Here is a 20,767-nt window from a genome sequence, read left to right as displayed (position 1 = left end):
ATTCCTTCTCTCTAGAGATGCTGCCTGACCCGCTGAGTTACTGCAGCATTTTGTGTCTATCTTCCCTTTAGTTTAGTTCAGTTTAGTTTATTGTCACGTGTACCGAGGTACAGTGAAATCCTTTTGTTGTGTGCTAACCAGTCAGGGGAAAGACAATACATGATTACAATCGAGCCATCCACAGTTTACAGACACATGATAAAGGGAGTAACTTGAATAACGTTCAGTGGAAGATAAAGCCAGTAAAGTCCGATCAAAGATAGTCCAACGGTCTCCAATGATGTAGATAGTAGTTCAGGACTGCTCTCTAGTTGTGGTCAGATAGTTGAGTTGCCTGATAACAGCTGGGAAGAATCTGTACAAGCTTTGAGCTTTGAATATTCCCATTATTCCATCTGAACTTGCTGTCTACAGAATGTGCAATCTGTACTCACTTGTTTCTACCAGGAAATTGGCACCATACAAACAAAAGTTATCTTTTTTTTTAAATGAAGGACAATATATAGGTTAAAGAGTGTCATCCAGTCTCTGGGTTCAAAAAGCAACCAAAAAAGCTGAAGTATTCCTAAAATCAGCTCATCATCCCAGCTCTGCTTCCTTGCTCCAACAGTAGTATACATATATTTGCCCACAATCCACCGTCTATAAAGGGGTTGTTATGCCACCTTTCACACAAGACTCTGTGTATCAGATCATTGTGAGTTTGATTAGTTTGAGTTAAGAGCACACTGTGTTTTAATAAGTCAGCATCTGGTGCATTGATAGCAGATTAATGATCAAAAATCGATGGTGGTAGTTCAGTAAAAAAGGGTTCAAATGACAATTATATACTGCTTTTGTTTCCCTCCCTTTGCGCACAGCATTGTCAAAAATCTTGCAGCTTTTAAAGTCAGAATACTTACCTATTGTTTTATATATAATGTTTTTTTAAATGTTGTTTTCTAAGCCAGTTTCATGATATTAAAGGTTAATCAGGCACAACATGAAAATCTGTGGTGACGTTTTTTTCTCCTGGTTTTGTTGGGAAGCACAGTGCCTTCAAAACACAGGTAGCTCTTTTAATTTGGAACGTCATAAATCAGCTGCAAATTGCAGACTCTGTGGCTGCCTTGGCTACAGTCCCAGAATCCCTGCCAAGCCCTTGTGGCTGTCAAATGCTCTAGATCATGCCCCAGTGATCCATTTTCACGCTCAGACCCTGGAGCGCCAACGTGAAAGACCCCAGCCACACTCAGCAGATGGCCAACACACAATGAGCGGACAGAATGCCAGAGTCACATCATTAACAACACAAACAACATAACAATGGCAGAGCAGAGAGCCAGTCACCCTTCCAAGCAATCCATCCTCAATGCACTGTTTTGTCACTCAGATATATATAAAACAGCGATCAAAAATGTTAATATTTAATGCATGGGTATAAGAGGCAAAGCTAAAAATAAATTGCTACTTCAATAATTTAGCTAAAGCACATCAGTCAAGATTGTGGGTTCAATTACATTGCCCGCACATTCTTGTTTCCTCTGGTATTTGCTTAGGAAAAGTACGCAAGTAAAAGAATACACTTTGTGTTCTCAATTCCTCTGTAGATCTTCCCCAAGTCTTTGAAAGAATGATGCTGGCTTGTTGCTTGAGTGGGCACAAATTTCAAGTGTTTTTCTGACATTGGGAGGCTTTTTTAATCTTGAAAACATGTTGTAAATCAACCTAGGGGCATGTTTCCAGTATATTGTCCAGTGAAGTTATAGACCCCCCCCCCCCCCCCCCTCAATAGTCAGCAGGGATTAGAGGAACAAATAGGTAGGGTGATAATTGTGAAGTGATACATTTTGGTAAGTCAAACCAGGGCAGGATTTACACAGTAAATGACAGGGCCCTGGAGTGTGTTCTGGAGCAGAGAGTCTTAGAGATATATATCTGAAAAAGCCTAAAGGAGGGTCACCCATTCCTTCTCTCCAGAAATGCTGCCTGTCCTGCTGAGTTACTCCAGCTTTTTGTGTCTATCTGAGGGATATAGATACACAGCTCACTGAAAGTGGCGAATGTCGGTAAGTCTATCGAGTGCAGGTATTGGGATCTCATGCTACACTTGTACTGGAGGATTTGAGGTTTAAGGAGAGATTGGATATATGCTGGGGCATAGGAGGTTGAGGGTAATATTGTAGAGGTACATAAAATGATGAGAGGCATAGATAAGGTGAATTGTCACAGGCTTTTTCCCAGAGTAGAGCAGTCCAGAATTAAAAGGCGTTGGTTTAAGTTGAGAGAGGAAATATTTTAAAGACCTGAGGGTTAATTTCTTCATGTAGAGGGTGGTGTGTGTATGGAAAGAGTTGTACAACAAAGCTTTAGAGACAGGTGCAATGTTGTTGTTTAGATAGGGACAAGGATAGGAATGATTTCAAGGAAAGTGGGCCAAAGGCAAGCAAATGGGACAAGCCCAGTTATAAAACCTGGTCAGCATGAATGACTTGGGCAAAGGACTTTTTTAATCCTTTTGTAATGCTATGACTCAATGACTCTAGGTTCACTGAACCATTTATCATACAGTTGTGTAACATGTAAAAATGTGAAAGTAAAATGGCTTGAATATTAATTGGAGAGACACCCAATTGTCTGAAAAATCTGTTAGCTTCGCACCACTAATGTCCCAAGAGAATCAGATTATCAGAGTTTTACTGTTAATCAAAAGTACTTCCTGTACAGCAGTGATCTGAAGACCAGCACCGAGGATGTTAAAATAATTATTGTCATTTTACTTTAAGACCATTTTAATATAGACCTAATTTCTCTGCTATCTTACTCCAAACTTTTAATTTTGTTCTCATATTTAATCGTCTTGTGAGATAGAAGGTGGTCGTTTGGCCCATCAAGCTTATGCTGGCTCTTAGAGCAATCCCATCAGTCCAATTCTTCCACTTATTCTCACATGCCCATTCACTTGCCCGTGATTCCACTGTCACCCAGCCCGGGGCTGATGTATATTCACCAGTTAACCTTCATATATATCATGTCTACGGGATGTGGGAGGAAACTAGATCATTTGTGGGGAAACCCTCATGGTCACGGGCAAAATGTGTAAACTCAGCACCTGAGCTCAGGATCGAATCTGAGTCACTGGAGTAGTGAGGCAGCAACACTGACTGCTGCACTTCAACGCCACCATGCAGGAGATCTTAAAGAATCACATTCAGAAAATGAAGGTGATTTCATTACAAGTTATTCATTTGATGACTTTCCCAACATTTAAGAAGTAGATAGACAGGTACATGGATAGGACAGATTTGGAGGGATATGGACCAAATGCTGGCAGGTGGGACTAGTGTAGCTGGGACATGTTGGCCGGTGTGGGCAGGTTGGGCCTAAGGGCCTGTTTCCACACTGTATCACACTGTGACTCTATGACGCTTTTTCTGTGGTGGCATCTCATTTTTTTCTCTCATTTCTTTATGTCATCTTTTGCTAATGCTGCTATAATTGTGTTCATAACCAACCTACACTTTGTAGAGAGGTAATTTCACAGTAACACTACTTTATTTGCCCAATGTACACCAGATTGGATCCAAATCTGTAAAAACTAAATGCAAGGCAAAGGCTGCACTTGATATCATGTAATACAACAGAAATCAATTGCAGGTGACCTGTACTGAAGGCTTGGGCCAGAAGGCTAAGCAATCGAAATAAAAAGCATTGTGCGACCTGACAGAATATAAATAATAACATATAACTGCAACAAAATCATGTAGAGAAAAACCTGAATTTCTCAGTAATTAATGCCAAATAGTTGCCAATCGGTTCCAGCTTTAGATGGATCTATGTAATCAATATGGCCTTAAATTATTTCACTCTATTGTACCATTGCAAATGATGAAAGTTTCACTATTTATGTACTAATGCCTACAGTCATACCTGCACTTGATGGTCTTCCCTATCGCCATGTTATTAAATACAGATGCCTGGAACTTGGATTACCATTCATTGGGGCACTAAAGATGTGCTGCATGTAGCAATATTGCCCTTTCCAATTACAAGGTTCCTCTCCAAATATATAATTGGCCAGAAGTATTCGACAAGTAACTCCACAGTATTGAGAATGCAGATTAATCCACCAAGCAGGAATCTCAGTCTTTCCTATCAGGACTCTTGTGCAGAACTTGCAGCTGCTCTGTCATTGACTAGCGAGGACCCAAGCCATGGTACGTTGCAGACCGGTCAACTGTGATTGCAGCACACAGCTCCCAAGTGAATATTGAGAAAAAGGCAGTGATCAGTGAAGGAATTTGTTTTTGGAAGACAAGAATAAAAGTTTTAGGTTTTGTCCAAAATCTCTGATTTCTGACAAGGTATGACAATGACTTAAGACATCATTGGGTCCACCACTGAAACCAGGCAAACCTTAGATGTTCTAAGCTAGATTTCACCTGGATTGCCCGTCCAGTTGTTGAGTGATTTGAAAATTATTAGTTGCATGATATTACATGTAAAAAGGCTTTTATGCACAATTCACACATAAAGATTTAAATAAGTGACGCAGCAGTAGCGTTGCTGCCTTACAGCACCAGAGACCCGGGTTTGATCCTTACGGTGCTGTCTGTACGGAGTTTGTACGTTCCCTCGTGACCGCGTGGCTCTTCCCCGGGTGCTCCGGTTTTCTCCCACGCTCCAAGGACACAAAGCTGGAACCAGGTTTGTAGGTTACACTGGTTTCAGTAACAATTGTAAATTGTCCCTTGAGTGTAGGATAGAGCTACTGTGTGGGATTCTTTGGTTGGCGTAGACTCGATGGGCCAAAGGGCCTGTTTCCACACTGTATCTCTAAACTACACTATACTAAAAGAATGTGCACAAATACGTTCAACATCTGGCTTTAATTTTTGCTTCAATCGGAGCAGTACTTACCTATTTCAGTGCTTTGCCCTGTGTTGGATCACCTGCATGTAACTCTTCACTTGGAGAAGGGTATTTTTGTGCAGAGGTTAAGAAATGAGCGGTGAGAACGGGACAAGAATCTAATCATCGTTTAAAGTCTTTTCTCATTGTAGATGCATTGAAGAGTGTTTACAGTGGTTATTGGTGAGAGGATCAGGAATTAGATACCTGGTTAATTTTTCTGTTCATTAGACGAGAAGGCAAATTTCAATGCCGTTGAAATTGGATCACTTCATTCTTAGACGATGGGAATAAAAGTTTCATGATATATTGGTGAATGATGTAAAAGAAGGTAGCAAGTGGAAACTGCCCCCTAAGGCATCCATGGCCTTTGATCGTGATGTATGAGGATCTACCAGTCTGGAACCACCACCACCACTGATTGCACCAGGGTAACTGGGTTGTTGGTAGGTGAAGGGGTTCCTTCATTCAGTTTTTGATAAAACTGGTTGGCGCCCACACCAAACAGACAAATGTGAGGTATTCATCAACCTGTGAGGAGGGGAATGGAATACGGATGGAGATGGCCATGAGAATTTGGGTCATTGTCATAGAAAGAGCAATGGTCAGCTCTTGCTGTGGGAACAACACACCAGAAATAGTTCACAAAGGGTGCTGACCATGTGCAGATTGTCAAATTGGGTTCCCCAGACAGATAAGAAAATCTCACTTTTACAAAAGTAGCAGAAAAAGACCATTACATGAGATGAGAGCATCACATTGTCTATGCACTAACTATTTTTCCACTTAAGTTTTCCTTCCTATGGAATGAATCATTCAAGGTATCCATTCAGATATATTGTATTTTCAATCAGAGTATATAATGCTAAAAAATAAATTGCAACAATTTTAAACTATTCACAATTTTTCATACTCTCCGTAAACCTATTTCTTGTCCAATTTGTTGCAGCCAATTCTTGTACGTTTGGAAAAGTCTGTGAGCTTCTAATGGTGAACTTTCACGTTAACCTTGAAATTGGGATCTGAATCCTGAAAAAGGAAGTTAAAGCAGCCTCCCCCCCTCCCCCCCTCCCCCCCAACCCTGTTCCATATGTTGTACTCTGTAAGTCACTAAACTCTCAGAATACAATAGGGCTTGTCACAAACTAAGTTATTTAATAATAGACAGTCTCAGATTGACACCCAGGAACAAAGGAGAAGCTGATCTCTGTTGTACAATGAACATGCTCGGCAGATGTCAACTGAGCACAAATCAGGCATCTACTCATCCAGAAATGTTGGGTCTGCTCGAGGGCACACTGATAATGATTTTCTTTCCTAAAAGGTAGAAGGTTATTGATAAAGGATATAACCTTAGATATAACAGAGGAGAGAACTTTTTTTTTCACTGAGGCCACCCCCCTTTGAGTGATCTCCTCACCTTGGGCGATAGAGTCAGAATCACCATACGATCGGTAGATGGGTAAAAAAAAAGAGTTCAAGTGTGTGAACTATGAAATGGTTTGGGATTTTCGGCCTCAGATAACTTAGCGCATTTTGACCTAAGTAGTCACAAAATGCTGGAGTAACTCAATGGGACAGGCAACATCTCTGGATAGACGGTGACGTTTCGGGTCGAGACCATTCTTCAGACTAAGTTTTCATACAATATTTGATCTAAGTAGTCTTACGTGGCAGAACGTAGTAACAAGCTAAAAGTCAATAATCAGCATATTTATATAGCACCATGGTGGTAGTAGCATAAATTTAACATCAGTTGCAGAGATTTTGTGCACATGTGTGCTTTTGTGCAAGCTCTGCTAGTTTTGCACAGGGAGTTGCACAATAGAAGGTGTTTAGGGTGGGGGAAGGGGGTGGTCGGAGCTTAAATAGTGGGACTATATGCCAGGCCTTATTTATAACTAAGTCCTCATTCCAGGACCATATGACCAGCTGTGCCAAGACTTGTTTACAACATCCCACTCTGGGATCATATTACAGACCCAGTAGCACTCCTGGCTTGCATCGATTCTGGCATGCAAGCCAAGATATCAATATTAATTATGTAGAGACTGTAATTAATTGAAAACTAATTTAATCTAATTTTCTCAACCTGAGTGGATAATGGGTACATGTAGGCATTAAAATTATTTTACACAGCTCTAATTTCTTTGATCAATGTTGATGGGAAGAGCCAATAAAAATCAGAATATAATTTTATAGACATACTTTTTAATGATTAAGTTTTTAATTGGAACAGGGTAGCAGTCAGTCAGAAGGGAAAACAACAGACTGATGGAGATCGCAGACATCTTTAGCAACAAAGTCCTTCTTTGGAATAATAATTGTTGTTTTTGTTCATTGGTCGCAGTGACATATGGTTGCGTGAATGGCACTCTGAGCCTTCCCTATGGTGTGTCTGCCAAAGCTATTGCCCTTACCACAACAGCATGAAATAGGGACTGACGAAATGCAGGCCAACCTTTACGCCTGGAAACACAGGCAGTCACTGGAACTCAGGGGGCTAATCAATCTTTCAGGGTACTGAAGGGGATGGTTCAGGCATTACACACTGTCAGCTGGGAGAGCTGCTGGAGCATTGAAAACAGCACAATGATATGTTGTGGCAGTACAGGGGGGAGTGGCACTTTATACTGAGAGCGAGGGAAAATCATAAATATTAGATACCAATAGTAAATATATTCAGATATAATATATAATTATACACATGATTTCAGAGATGTGATATTCAGTCGTACCACTGTCACAGCTTCAATATTGCCCAATATTCCACAATACTAAAGACACAAACAACTGAAATTAGAGTTGTGGTGACCTTGCACATGCAGAACATATAATTGCCAGTCCTGGAATATGTCAATTTAACTAGCTTGCTGTAGAGAAATCCATGTTAGCATATGATTGATGACAGAGAACCATCACTGAATCAATGGACGCATGTTTCACTCTTGGTACGATTGAAATAAAAGACGCAGTGATAAAACTCTCAAAGCCGCACTGCACATGGTCATCCTCAGGTGGCTATCACATGCCCTTTATTGTTTCAGCAATTGGCTGGTAATTAATAAAATACTCTCATGTCAGGTTGTTGGTTTGGAAGTATTGCATTTGTTGGTTCAATTGATAACGTTCTCATTCTTGAATCAGAAGGTCAGTGGATCGAGCCCCATCTAGGCATAAAATCTGAAGACCCAAGAGTCTGGGATGTTCTTTGATTAGTCAGAGGAACTTGCAGAAACATGCAGCACAGAAGCAGGCCCTTCAGCCCACCGCGTCTGTGCTGTCCATCAAGTACCCACCTCCAATAATCCTACACAAACCCCATTTATTCCCCCCCTTGTTCTCAACAATTCACCCAGATTCCACCACTCACCTTAACACCAGGGGCAATTTACAACGGCCAATTAGCCAACCAGCCAACATATCACTGAGATGTGGGAGGACACTGGAGAACCCAGATAAAAGAAAACATATCCCATTAAAACAACCTGGACACAAGGAGAATGTGCAATCTTCATGTAAGTAGCACCCAAGGTCAGGATTGAACCCATGTCACTGGAGCTGTGAGACAGCAGTACTACCAGCTATGTCACTGTGCTGGATGATGTAAACTTTGATAATTAAAAACTCTAAAGGGATTTTAAGACAAAGATAGGGTTTTAAATCACACGTGTTAATGAGTAGGCACCCAGGTAAGTTCAAAGTAGTAGGCTGGAGAATATGCAAGTGGTTTTGTAATGCCCAAGCTGAAATATATTATACTAATTCAAAAGCTGAAGAAAAAATAAGACAATTGAAGCTAAGATGTAATGTAACAGAGAAAATCTTATTTTTGGATGGAGGATAACTTGACTTCACTCCAGTTCCTTGGGTGTAGATGTGACCGATGAGGCTGATATGGAGGCCACAAGGGATGTGTTGCTGGGAGTGTTGAATAGGTCATTTGAGAGGTGGTTCGTACTTACTGCTGCTTTTGTTGGACTTCTATGCACCACAAGGAATGGGCTCAAGGTCACCACTCCACCCTGACCACTCCTTCTCCACTTTGAATGGGCCAAGGATGCCTGCGTACCCGTGGGGACATGACAATTTTTCTCTTCCTCTCTCAAACTGCCATTTTCATATCTTGAAATCATTCAGAACAAAGTAACTCTTTCAGGAGCCTGGTGTCAGGCAGAGAATTGGTGTGGCCTACCCAACGGAGGCAACTGAAGAAAGGTCTCGATCCGAAACGTCACCCATTCCTTCTCTCCAGAGATGCTGCCTGTCCCACTGAGTTACTCCAGCTTTTTGTGTCTATCTTGTACGGAATTAGATCCACAATGCTGGGCATGTGGGCCGAGGAGATGACATGTACATTGGGTTGTTTACACTGCCTATGGACTTGGAGGATTACATGGAGACCACATTGGTGGTATGTCTCCAGCACCCGGACACATCTACTGGAGGGAGTTTATATTTCAAAAGCACATAGGAGATCGCAACTGCTCAGTGGCCAATGAGAGTTGTGTGGGGTTTGAATTCTTGATGTTCAATAATTTCTCTCTTCAGACAGCCAAGTGCCATGATGCACATTGAAATTGACAATAAATGTCATCATCAAAATCTGCCTTTGAGTGGTGGCCCTGTGATATGAGAAGCGAACCATGTTTTCTCGGAGACATAAGGGAGTGAAGATGCTGGAATCTGGAACAAAAACAAGTTGCTGGAGGAACTTAGCAGATCAGTCAGCATCTGTGGAAGCAAAAGAATAGTTGACATAATGAGATGATCTTAGCTTATAACATAATTGTTGTAAAATAAATACAAGTCCCTCGAAAGGAAGATCAGTGGCTTTCTTCACAAGTGGCTTGGCCTTGCCCGCAGCCTCAACAGTGCAGCACTGTGCGGGACCAGTAACATCTTCCAGCTCCCATTCAGTGGTCTCACTGAAGGGTTTATGGTGGCACGGACAAGAGAAGCCCTACAGTACAGGGACTCCAGGGACCAAAAGGTGTCATCGACTGGCATCGAGGTGAGAACAGGGAGGAAATGGAGGGCGGAGAAAGCAGTGGAGGTGGCAGAGTCACGCCTAAGACAAAAGGCATTGGTGGGAGTCATAGCAACTGGCAGAGCGGGCTTGGGATACTTCCCTAAGACCCGTGTTGGCAAGGCCCAGGGCAAGGAGAGACACCATCTCATCCAGGAAGAGGTCCGAGCAGGTGTGGAGGAAGAGCGTGTGAGCAGGACGGTGGGGCTCAGGCAGCAGGGAGCGTGGACAAGGTGGGAGACCATACCACAGCACAGGATTACCTGGTCAAACATCATGCAGGCAGACTTCCAGCGCATCCGGTTCCTTGTCCAAGCTGTCTACGATGCCCTACCAAGCCCAGCAAACCTCCACGTCTGGGGAAAGAGCGTGACACCTTACTGCCCACTTTGCACTGGAAGGGAATCATTGGAACATCTCCTCAGCAGCTGCCCAAAGTCCCTTGGTGAAGGTCGCTATCGGTGGCGCCACGACCAGGTGCTTAAGGTGGTCGCTGAGAGCATAGCCACTGCCATCAGTAGCAGCAAACACCACCAGGCCCCAGAGAAATCAATCACTTTTGTCAAAGCTGGAGAGAAGCCTCGACCACAACCAAAAACAAGGGCGGGCCTCCTCCACACGGCCACTGACTGGCAGCTGCACGTCGATCTGGGCAAACAGCTGATATTTCCACAGCACATCACAGCAACATCACTCTGGCCAGTCATGATCATCACCTCCGAAGTGACAAAACAGCTGAACATTCTGGAGCTGACAGTGCCCTGGGAAGAGCGTATGGAAGAAGCAAATGAGAGGAAACGCGCAAAGTATCAGGAGCTGGTGGAGATGTGCCGGGACAGAGGCTGGAAGACATGCTATGAACCCATAGAGGTGGGCTGTAGAGGCTTTGCAGGACGCTCACTCTGCAACGTCCTCAACCAATTGGGCATTACGGGGCTGGCAAAGAAGAGGGCCATTCAATCCGCAAGCGAAGCCGCAGAGAAAGCCACTAGATGGCTTTGGATTAAGAGGGCTGATCCGTGGGCAGTTGCTGCTGGGACAGAAGTCGGGGCCTGATCAACCCCGGCTGGGTCGCCTAGGCGAGGGTGTCTGATGTTGTGAGACCCGAAACACCCGATGACCCCAGGTCACATCACTCAGGATGCGTCCCAGTGCATCCAGAAGATGTAACTTGCACACTGCATAAATGCCCCCAGTTATAATAAAGTCAATTATACCGAATTACTCAAGGTTTGATGGAAGCATTTCTAAAGCATGTTATAACTGTGACATATGCAGATAAAAGCTGTCTTATTTCATTGATTGTGACATGCTATTTGTTAAAGTTGACAAGAACATATTCGTGTGTTTACAGTTATTAGTGACACCCAATAATTATACAGAAGAAGGCCTGAAGATAGTTAGGAAGGTACAGTAGATGAGAGAGACCAACAGATTCACTTCTCCTTTCATTGAGGCACAATGCCCTGATGACAGATACTCCATCTAGTGGTCGAGTTGAATCCACACGCACTCGGGGTTGAGAACTGTGCTTCAACCTGGTCAGAAAATAGCAGAACTTCAGGCAGTTTTTACATATTTATTCCAGAAAGGATACACGCTTCAGTGATGGACTAAAATATCCTACGAAGCCGAAGCGTATAAAACTGTTCTCTTGCTATCTTTGAAAAATCGCTCTCTTGTCTATTCCTTTGTGTTTTGAAATAGAGAGTTAATTTCCCCGGGTTCCCTTCTTGGCAATCCAAATGTAATCGGAAGACATAATGGTATAGTTTGAGTAAACATTCAAATTTTATCGTAGGCTATTTGAAGTAATTGAAATGTCATTAAATGTGTCATGTCCTCCATTAGTATGAACTTGTTTGTTTAAATGTGGCAGGGAAATAAATGGATCTGAAACTTTGCTAATTGTAAATTCAATATTCACTGGTAATCAATTGTTGGTGGAAGTGGTTCACTGCAACTAGATTTTTTAAACAAAACAAAGAACCACTCCCTAACTCCTTAATTCATATTGACATTGAATATATGTCAACAGATAATTCACGTACACAGAAACATTATGTTTAGGTCAGATATTCAATGGGAGGTGGGATGTGTGTGAACAGCTCATTGGAATTTTAGACTTGCAATAGATAACTCATTCTCCACGAAGCATTATACTTTAAACCAATAGTGATTAAAAAGTGGATTGAAATCTTTTCTATATGGAAACTTGCTCAGTTAATAAGGGCAGTGTAGTACTTACTATCCAGTAACAAAGGAGTTGCTTTCATCTTCCAGATTAGATGCACAGAATCTCTTGCCCAGAGTGGGGGGATCGAGGACCAGAGGACATGGGTTCAAGGTGAGAGGGAAAAGATTTAATAGGAATCCGAGGGGTAACTTTTTCACACAAAGAGTGTATGGAACAAGCTGCCAGATGAGGTAGTTGAGGCTGGGACTATCCCAATGTTTAAGAAACAGTTAGACTGGTACATGAATAGGACAGGTTTGGAGGGATATGGACCAAGCGCAGGCAAGTGGGACTAGGGTAGCTAGGACATTGTTAGCCAGTGTTGGCAAGTTGGGCCGAAGGGCCCGTTTCCACACTGTATCACTCCATGATTTAATTGGAATCCGAGGGGTAACTTTTTCACACAAAGAGTGGTGGGTGTATGGAACAAGCTGCCAGAGGAGGTAATTGAAGCTGGGACTATCCCAATGTTTAAGAAACAGTTAGACAGGTACATGGATAGGACAGATATGGACCAACGCAGGCAGGTGGGACTAATGTACCTGGGACACGTTGGCTGGTGTGGGCAAGTTGGGCTGAAGGGCCTGTTTCCACACTATCACTCTAAGATTCTATGACTCTTGTCATTTGCACCTTCCAGCCAATCTTTATTCGCTGAGCCGAGGAGCACACTGCCTGCTCAGTCTTGAAGCATCACCAGCCCAGCGTTAGCTCTGAATTTGAACAGACCTCCTGACAATTGCCAGAACCTTTCAGAAATTCAGCAAAATGTCATGTAATGACAGAGAAATTAATAATAATGTTTATGCACCCGACCCATTGTTCAAAGAAGAAATTGTTTACTGAGCTCAAGGTACATGGTCAAACTAGATGGGAATAAATGACAAACACATTTTTCCCAAAGAATATTATATAGTGCTGCCATTCAATGTGATCATAGGTAATAATATACCTCAGACACTTTCCTTCCTTATTCCTGCAGTTTCCAAAACTCTATCCACCTCACCTTTGAATATATTCAAAGACTGAATTTTGACAGCCCCATAGGATTTCTCGATATTTCATATTTAAAACAAGATCTCTTCCTCACTGGTTGACTACTTTCTCTGAGACCATGTTCCTGGAGGTCCCTTAGACCAAAGGCGATATCCTTGCAGCTGTTAATCCCTATCTGAATCTTACCACTCATTCTCCTCCACTCCAATCCTTCTCAACCTTTCCTCCAACGTTCAACCTCTTTAAAGTTTCCAATCTATGATTCCAAGCTGCATTGCCTCTGAGCCAAATATAGGTGTGCATAAAATGACATGGTCTGCAATGCTTGGCTTGACATCACTGGTCCAGCTGAGGCTTGGTGGCAAAGCAGGCTTGCAACTTAGGAAAGATAAGGATTGCCTAGGCATGACTTGAAGAGCTGATCCTTACCCAAGCTATGTCGTGTGCCTAACTGCTTTGCTGTTACCATTGCTGTTAGTAATATAAAGTGTTAGACTAACAGATACTGCACTTGTGCATACACCTACCACCCTTTGTGTGAAAAAGTTACCTCTCAGATTTCTATTAATTCTATCCCCCCTCACCTTAAACCTATGTCCTCTGGTTCTCAATTCCCCAACTCTGGGCAAGAGACTGTGGGCATCTACCTGATCTATTCCTCTCATGATTTTGTACATGGCGGCATGGTGGTGCAGCAGTAGAGTTGCTGCCTTACAGCGCTTGCAGAACCAGAGACCTGGGTTCGATCCCGACTACAGGAGCTGTCTGTACAGAGTTTGTGCATTCTCCCCGTGACTGCGTGGGTTTTCTCTGAGATCTTCGGTTTCCTCCCACACTCCAGGTTTCTAGGTTAATTGAGCTAGTATAAGTGTAAGTTGTCCCGTGTATGTGTAGGATAGTGTTAATGTGCGGAGATTGCTGGTCAGTGTGGATTCAATGGGCTGAAGGGCATCCCTGAACTAAACGAAACTAAAACCGCTATAAGATTACCTCTCATCCTCCTGCGCTCCAAGGGATAGAGACCTAGCCTGCTCAACCTCTATCTATAGCTCAGGACCTCGAGTCCTGGCAACATCCTCGTAAAACGTCTCTGCTCCCTTTCCAGCTTGACAACATCTTTCCTATAACATGGTGCCAAAACTGAACCTAATACTTTAAATGTAGCCTCACCAACGTTTTATACAACTGCACCATGACATCCCAACTTCTATACTCAATGCTCTGTTTGCCGCAGTAGGATTTGAAATCACCTTTGGGCCAATTAGTGTATCGCACTGCACTGGCCCAGCTTCATGCCCAGACATTTCCCCTCCTTATAGTTTCCAGTCACCATTGAGAAATATCACCTTTCTCTCATCTCCCACCCGTCTCAGTTCCAAAGCAATCCCATTGCGTCGCACCAGAATTCCAAGGATTTTTCTCAATGCACCAGTTGGGCCTGAACTTGCTTTAGACACAGGGTAAATGAAGCATGGAGTACTCTCTAGACTCCCTCCCCCCTGACTCTCAGCCTGGAGAAGGGTCTCAACCCGATACATCCTTCTCTTCCATTCCTTCTCTCCAGAGATGCTGCCTGGCCCGCTGAGTTACTCCAGCATTTTGTGTCTATCTTCTGTGACAATCCAGTCAGTCTCTGTGCACAAAGCCCAATTCGGATGAGGTCCCTGACTGTGGGCTGAGGAGGAGGATCATAGGGAGTAGTTCGTCATGTCCCTTATCTTTAACTGGACCAAGCACAGCAGCAGCAGAAAAACTGCTTCTACTTCTATCCACAAATGCCCCCCACAAGCTCCTACAGTTCCGATGTGCATCTGAACTATGGGACATGTTCAATCTCTTGATGTTATTACAATGTCTCGCACTCCAGCCTAAACATAACCCCAAATATAATGCCCTTCTGTGTATATACTATACCCATCTGAATTGGTTAACTGACATACAGAATAGTCAAGACTGAGCACTGTTCTGCAGAAAAGTCACCATTGTCTGTTATATAAAAGTTACTTAAATATTCTGGCAGTAATCTATTGACTGATGGCCGTGCTTTCAAACCAGCCTTAGAGCTCAGAGATCAGCGGCTGTTTGATTGATCGGTTTTAAATTGGTGCAACTGACCTGAACTTGGCAGGGATCTTTAAAAAAATGAGAAGTAGGGGGCGATGTTGTAACCATTTTAACCCTTTGAAGGTCGAGCTTTCCAGATAAAGTTCTGAAACGATGCAGATTTAGTTTAGAGCATTTACCTTTACCCTCACAAGTTATAGAAGTAGAATTAGGCTATTCAGCCCATCGAGTCCACTCCGCCATTCAATCATGGCTGATCTCTGCCTCCTAATCCCATTTTCCTGCCTTCTCCCCATAACCCTTGACACCCATTCTAATCAAGAATTTGTCATATCTCTGCCTTAAAAATATCCACGAGACTTGGCCTCCACAGCCCCCTGTGGCAAAGAGTTCGACAGATTAACCCGCCTTCACAGGTAGAAAATGCTCATTTACAGTCAGGGAAAGTCTTCCACAGTAAAATGGAATGTCAATTAAAAGACATCTTTTGGGTGCCTTCAATTAAAGATGAGACTCGCATTTTCAAATTTAATTCTTTTCTTGCCTGCCCTTTAGTGTGAGAGAAAGTCAAGCGAAGGACAAGATTTCTCCTTTCTTAGGATGCAGCTGTTAATCCATGAGGAGCTCTCCAGGAAGTAATACAAAATGGAACTGCAGTGTTTGAAGGGGATCATGAACAGGCAATTGATGCCTTTAAAGAATAATTCATTGGCAATAAACTGCATTGGCATTCCTGAAAAAAATTAAAGGCATGAGAATGTTTGTTCATCAATGCTTCAACTTATTGTTGATGCGCTTTGTAACTGTAATCACAGACTAGTCTTCTGTTTAGTTCAGTTTAGTCCGCGCCGACCAGTGATCCCCGCACATTAACACTATCCTACACCCTCTAGGGTCAATTTTTACATTTACCAAGCCAATTAACCTACAAACCTGTACGTCTTTGGAGTGTGGGAGGAAACCAAAGATCTCACGCAGGTCACGGGGAGAACGTACAAACTCCATACAGACAGCACCCGTAGCCGGGATCGAACACGGTATTCGCTATAAGGAAGTAACTCTACCTCTGCGCCACCCTGCTGCCCAATTTTGATTTACGAGTTAAACTCCTTTTGGTTCATGAAGACTTGGGGATCTGTGTTAGAAACCTATAAGCAAGTCACTAATAATTCCCCACACTTTTGATAAAGCAATAAGAAAATCAGGTACTCTAAATAAGAAAATAAGATATTGTGTCGATGCCTACGTTCCATGGGAAATGGATGAAGAGTTGTGAGCTTGTAAACTAAGTACTGATCAGGTATTTGATACATCTGATGGCAACATGTGGCAGTAGACCCTGGCTGTTACATGGAAGGGCGGCACGGTGGCACGGCGGTAGAGTTGCTGCCTTACAGCGCTTGCAGTGCCAGAGAACCGGGTTCGATCCCGACTACGGGTGCACAGTGACCTGCGTGGGTTTTCACCTAGGTCTTTGGTTTCCTCCGACACCCCAAAGATGTACAGGTATGTAGGTAAATTGGCTACATACTATTATAAGTGTAAATTGTATAGGTTTGTGTTAATGTGCAGGGGTCGCTGGTCGGTGTGGACTCGGCCAAAGAGCCTGTTTTCGTGCTGTCCCTCTAAACTAAACTAAACTAAAATATCAATACTGGAGATGTGGTCACTCTGGCCCTCTTGATCAGAGCCATCTCTTCATAAATGCATTTGAAGAGATGCAATTTTCCACTGTCTCACAATTATGACAGATAAAGACAGACCTGCTCAGGGAAATGTGCTTTTGCCAGGCAAGCAAACTGCATCCAGGTCACTTCTGTTGGAAAAGATTTTCCAGATACTTAAGAACATGCAAATTGGACAAAAAGGGATGCCACCAAATGCATTATAAACTCTGAACTGGATCTGCAGCAGTTGTAATTACTGCTGTCAAATCAGAACTGGCATCGAATGCAAAAAGAACAATGCAGAACACAAACTGACCAAACAGCAAATGCAGCAGCAAAAATAACTCAAGGATTTTAATTGCACTCTTTAAGATGTGCAAATTGAATAAATGGACCTTCACAGAACAACTTTACTCTGTTCCCTGTGTCCAAAAAAAGTGACCCAAAATCTTTAAAAACTATTTGCAAACTTTTTAATGATGAAGCCTGCATGAAAAGATTTAATCTACTGCTGATTTTAAATCGAGCTCGGCTTAAAGAATAGAACTTTGGTCATCAGGTGAAAAACAGCCTGAAGGCCAGAAATAGCCGCACAAAGAATAACTGAGAGAAATGGATGGCAGCACCGATTATCCACAGCTTTACAATATTCTTTGAAATACGCAGTGGCCATGTTAAATTGTGATTTTATGCCCACAGATTGGTAAAAGATTGAATTTTTGAGACTGAGCCTTAGTTGGTTATTAACACCGATCAGACTTGATGCAGGCCGACAATGCATTGGGATGCTTGAACTAATTGTAAGGTGCGTCTGCCAACCAGTGGAAGTGCAACTTGATGTTCAGAGCAGCAATTGCTTCATGCCTGAAAAAGCATTCAGTGTAAGATTAGAAAGAAATTAGATCTGCAGAGTAATCAATATTGTTTACTATTTACCCTCTGTTGTCCATTCAGTTTCCTTCAAAATATCCATTGATTTTCATAATTCAAATTATTTGCATGGCATTAGCTAGAAATTGTCCGACATGTTATGGACATTTTTTTTGCCATTCAATTCATTCCGTTCCAAATGTCCCCTCTATTGACCGAAAACATTTCAATGTCAAATGATGGGCTAATAAGTCTCTATCAGCAAACTGTTTACCATTTCCATTTCATTTTTATTGGAGTTCATCTTTTGGTATTAAAAATAACAAAACATTTTTAGTGTAAAGCTATAATGTTTATGGGGAAAATATATATAACTTTGGTATATACTTTGTATGTAGAGTAAATCACATAAAGCAAACAGGATGTAAATACAATAAAACATGAACAAATTTGAAAACATATTTCCCGTTAATTAATTAATCAATTAACTAATTGTTCTTGTATTTGAATAATTCACCTATTGTCAGTCACACAAATAGTTTCCTATGATATACTAATGGTCAATGAGCTCTACAGGACAGATTCTGAGGTTCTTTCGTATTATTTTGTATTTCATATCATGATGCAGCTTTATAGGAACATTGGTTAGGCCGCATTTTGTAGTATAATGTGCCATTAATGGGGTTGCCCCATTACAGGAACAATGTGGAGGCTTTGAAAAGGGTGCAGAAGAGGTTTACTAGAATGATGCGTGGATTAGGGGGTATTAGCTACAGGAAGAGGTTGGACAGACTTGGATTGTTTTCTCTGCTCTGGAACAACAGAGGTTGAGGGGAGACTTGATACATAGGTAGGCCCCCCTCGGTCATGGCTGACCATGGGTGATGCATCCTAGTTGGCTGCTTGCTCCACACCTCGGCTAGAGCAGCGTCGCTTGTGGCTGAAGAGACCAATGCGGGAGTGACAGTCTCTGTCGCAAAGGTCACATTTCTCTGTGGTCTCTGGTCTGTTGAAGTTGCTGCGCCCCTTTCTGCGTGCCCGCTTGTCTGCCGCTGCGTTCATCAGTTTCTCTTCCCCCGTTTTGAGATGTTGGTTCAGGGTACCTCTCCACCTTGTGCGGTCAGCTGCAAGGCTCTCCCAGGACTCCACCTCGATGTCGAGCGCCTTCAACTCTCTCTTGCAGACATCCTTGTAACGTAGCTGGGGGCGGCTGATGGTTCTCCTCCCAGATGTCAGCTCTCCATGGAGGATGTCTTTTGGAATACGGCCATCCTCCATGCGGTGGACATGGCCCAGCCACCACAGCCTGCGGTGCCTGAGTAGAGTGTATATACTGGGAAGGCCAGCGCCAGACAGAATCTCGGCGTTGGACACTCTGTCTTGGCAGGATATACTCAGGATACGGCAGATGCTTCTAAGGTGGAAGGTGTTGAGTCTTCTCTCCGGTCTGGCATATGTAGTCCATGTCTCACTGCTGTACAGCAGCGTGCTGTTGACACAGGCGTTGTAGACTGCTATCTGTGTCTTCACTGTCAGCTTTGGGTTGGTCCACACTCGAGTTGTGAGGCGAGCGAGAGTTGTAGCTGCCTTCCGATACTCTTGTCAATCTGTGTCCAAGGAGAGGTTGTCGGTGATGGTGGAGTCAAAGTACGTGAACTGATGGATGCCAACACCTTAAAACATGACCTTGTTTTAATTATAATCAGAAAGGGAGGAAGACACTGTCTCAGTTCATAAGTTCATAGCTTCTAAAGCAGAATCGAGCCACTCAGTTCATCAAGCCTATTCCACCACTTGATCTTATTTCTCTCTCAACCCCATTTTCCTGCCTTCTCCCCATAACCTCTAACACTTACGAGTCAAGAATCGGTCCATCTCTGCCTTGAAAATATTCATTGATGTCCTCCACTGCCGTCTGTGGCAATGAATTCCACAGTTTCATAGAAACATTGAAACATAGAAACAGAAAAATAAGTGCAGGTGTAGGCCATTCAGCCCTTCGAGCCAGCAGCGCCATTCAATATGATCATGGCCGATCATCTAAAATCAGTACCCCGTTCCTGCTTTTTCCCCATATCCCTTGATTCCTTTAGCCCTAAGAGCGAAATCTAACTCTCTCTTGAATTCACCACCCTCTACCTAAAGAAATTCATCCTCATCTCTATTCTAAAAGTACAGCCTTTTATTCTGAGGCTGTTCTGCAGTGGTTTCATGCGAAGTTTCAAAATTCCAAGAGAAGGCAAAAACCCACAATCTCAGGCAAAAGTTGGGACCTGAGGCAACCTGATATGTGATCAAGCGATTCCCTTTCAGTAGTGCACACAGAGAGTTTAGATTTAACATAGAGCAGTGGCATAAAATTAATGATATCAATTTAGCAACTGGCTTGAGACCACATGCGATTTTTATGTCTACAACTCTGCCACTCAATTCACTCTCCCTCATTTTATGCTTCAACGAAAAGTTTAAATTATGAAATCAAAACTAAGTGTGATCTTCAGGTGAAGTTGGGAATAATAATCATAATGAATTAGGCCAGGACTTGCATGTACAATTTGGAAACATTGTATAACCCCCTTATTTTGTTTCCCAACTTGAATTTTGATCATCGCTAATTAGAGATTGACGTACAACTGAAAAGCTGATGGAGAGATGGTCAGAGTTGTTCTACAGTATAGACACAGGGGCAAGAGGGTGTTAGACTGAGGAGCTGTCTTTGGTAGAAGGGTCTAAATACTGTGTGACTAATTCTTTTATAAATGTGACATAAATTTATTATAGGAAAAATGACTTAAATAATGTTGAGAGTGCATTCTCAGACTTATGGATGAAGAGGACATTATCTGGGTTAGACCACGTCCCTATAACTCACTCCTAAGACAGGGGTTAAAGTTCAACTAAGTCAACGATTGAACTCAAGTCTGGCACCTGGTGCGAGGGAAGGCTGTTTCTATAATATCACAAATCATCATGAAATTAGAAGGCTCCACTGCTTCGTTTTTTGCACTCATACTT

The sequence above is a fragment of the Rhinoraja longicauda genome, chromosome 27, assembly GCF_053455715.1.
Source record: "Rhinoraja longicauda isolate Sanriku21f chromosome 27, sRhiLon1.1, whole genome shotgun sequence".
NCBI lineage: Eukaryota > Metazoa > Chordata > Chondrichthyes > Rajiformes > Arhynchobatidae > Rhinoraja > Rhinoraja longicauda.
Note: the sequence above shows the minus strand (reverse complement) of the source record.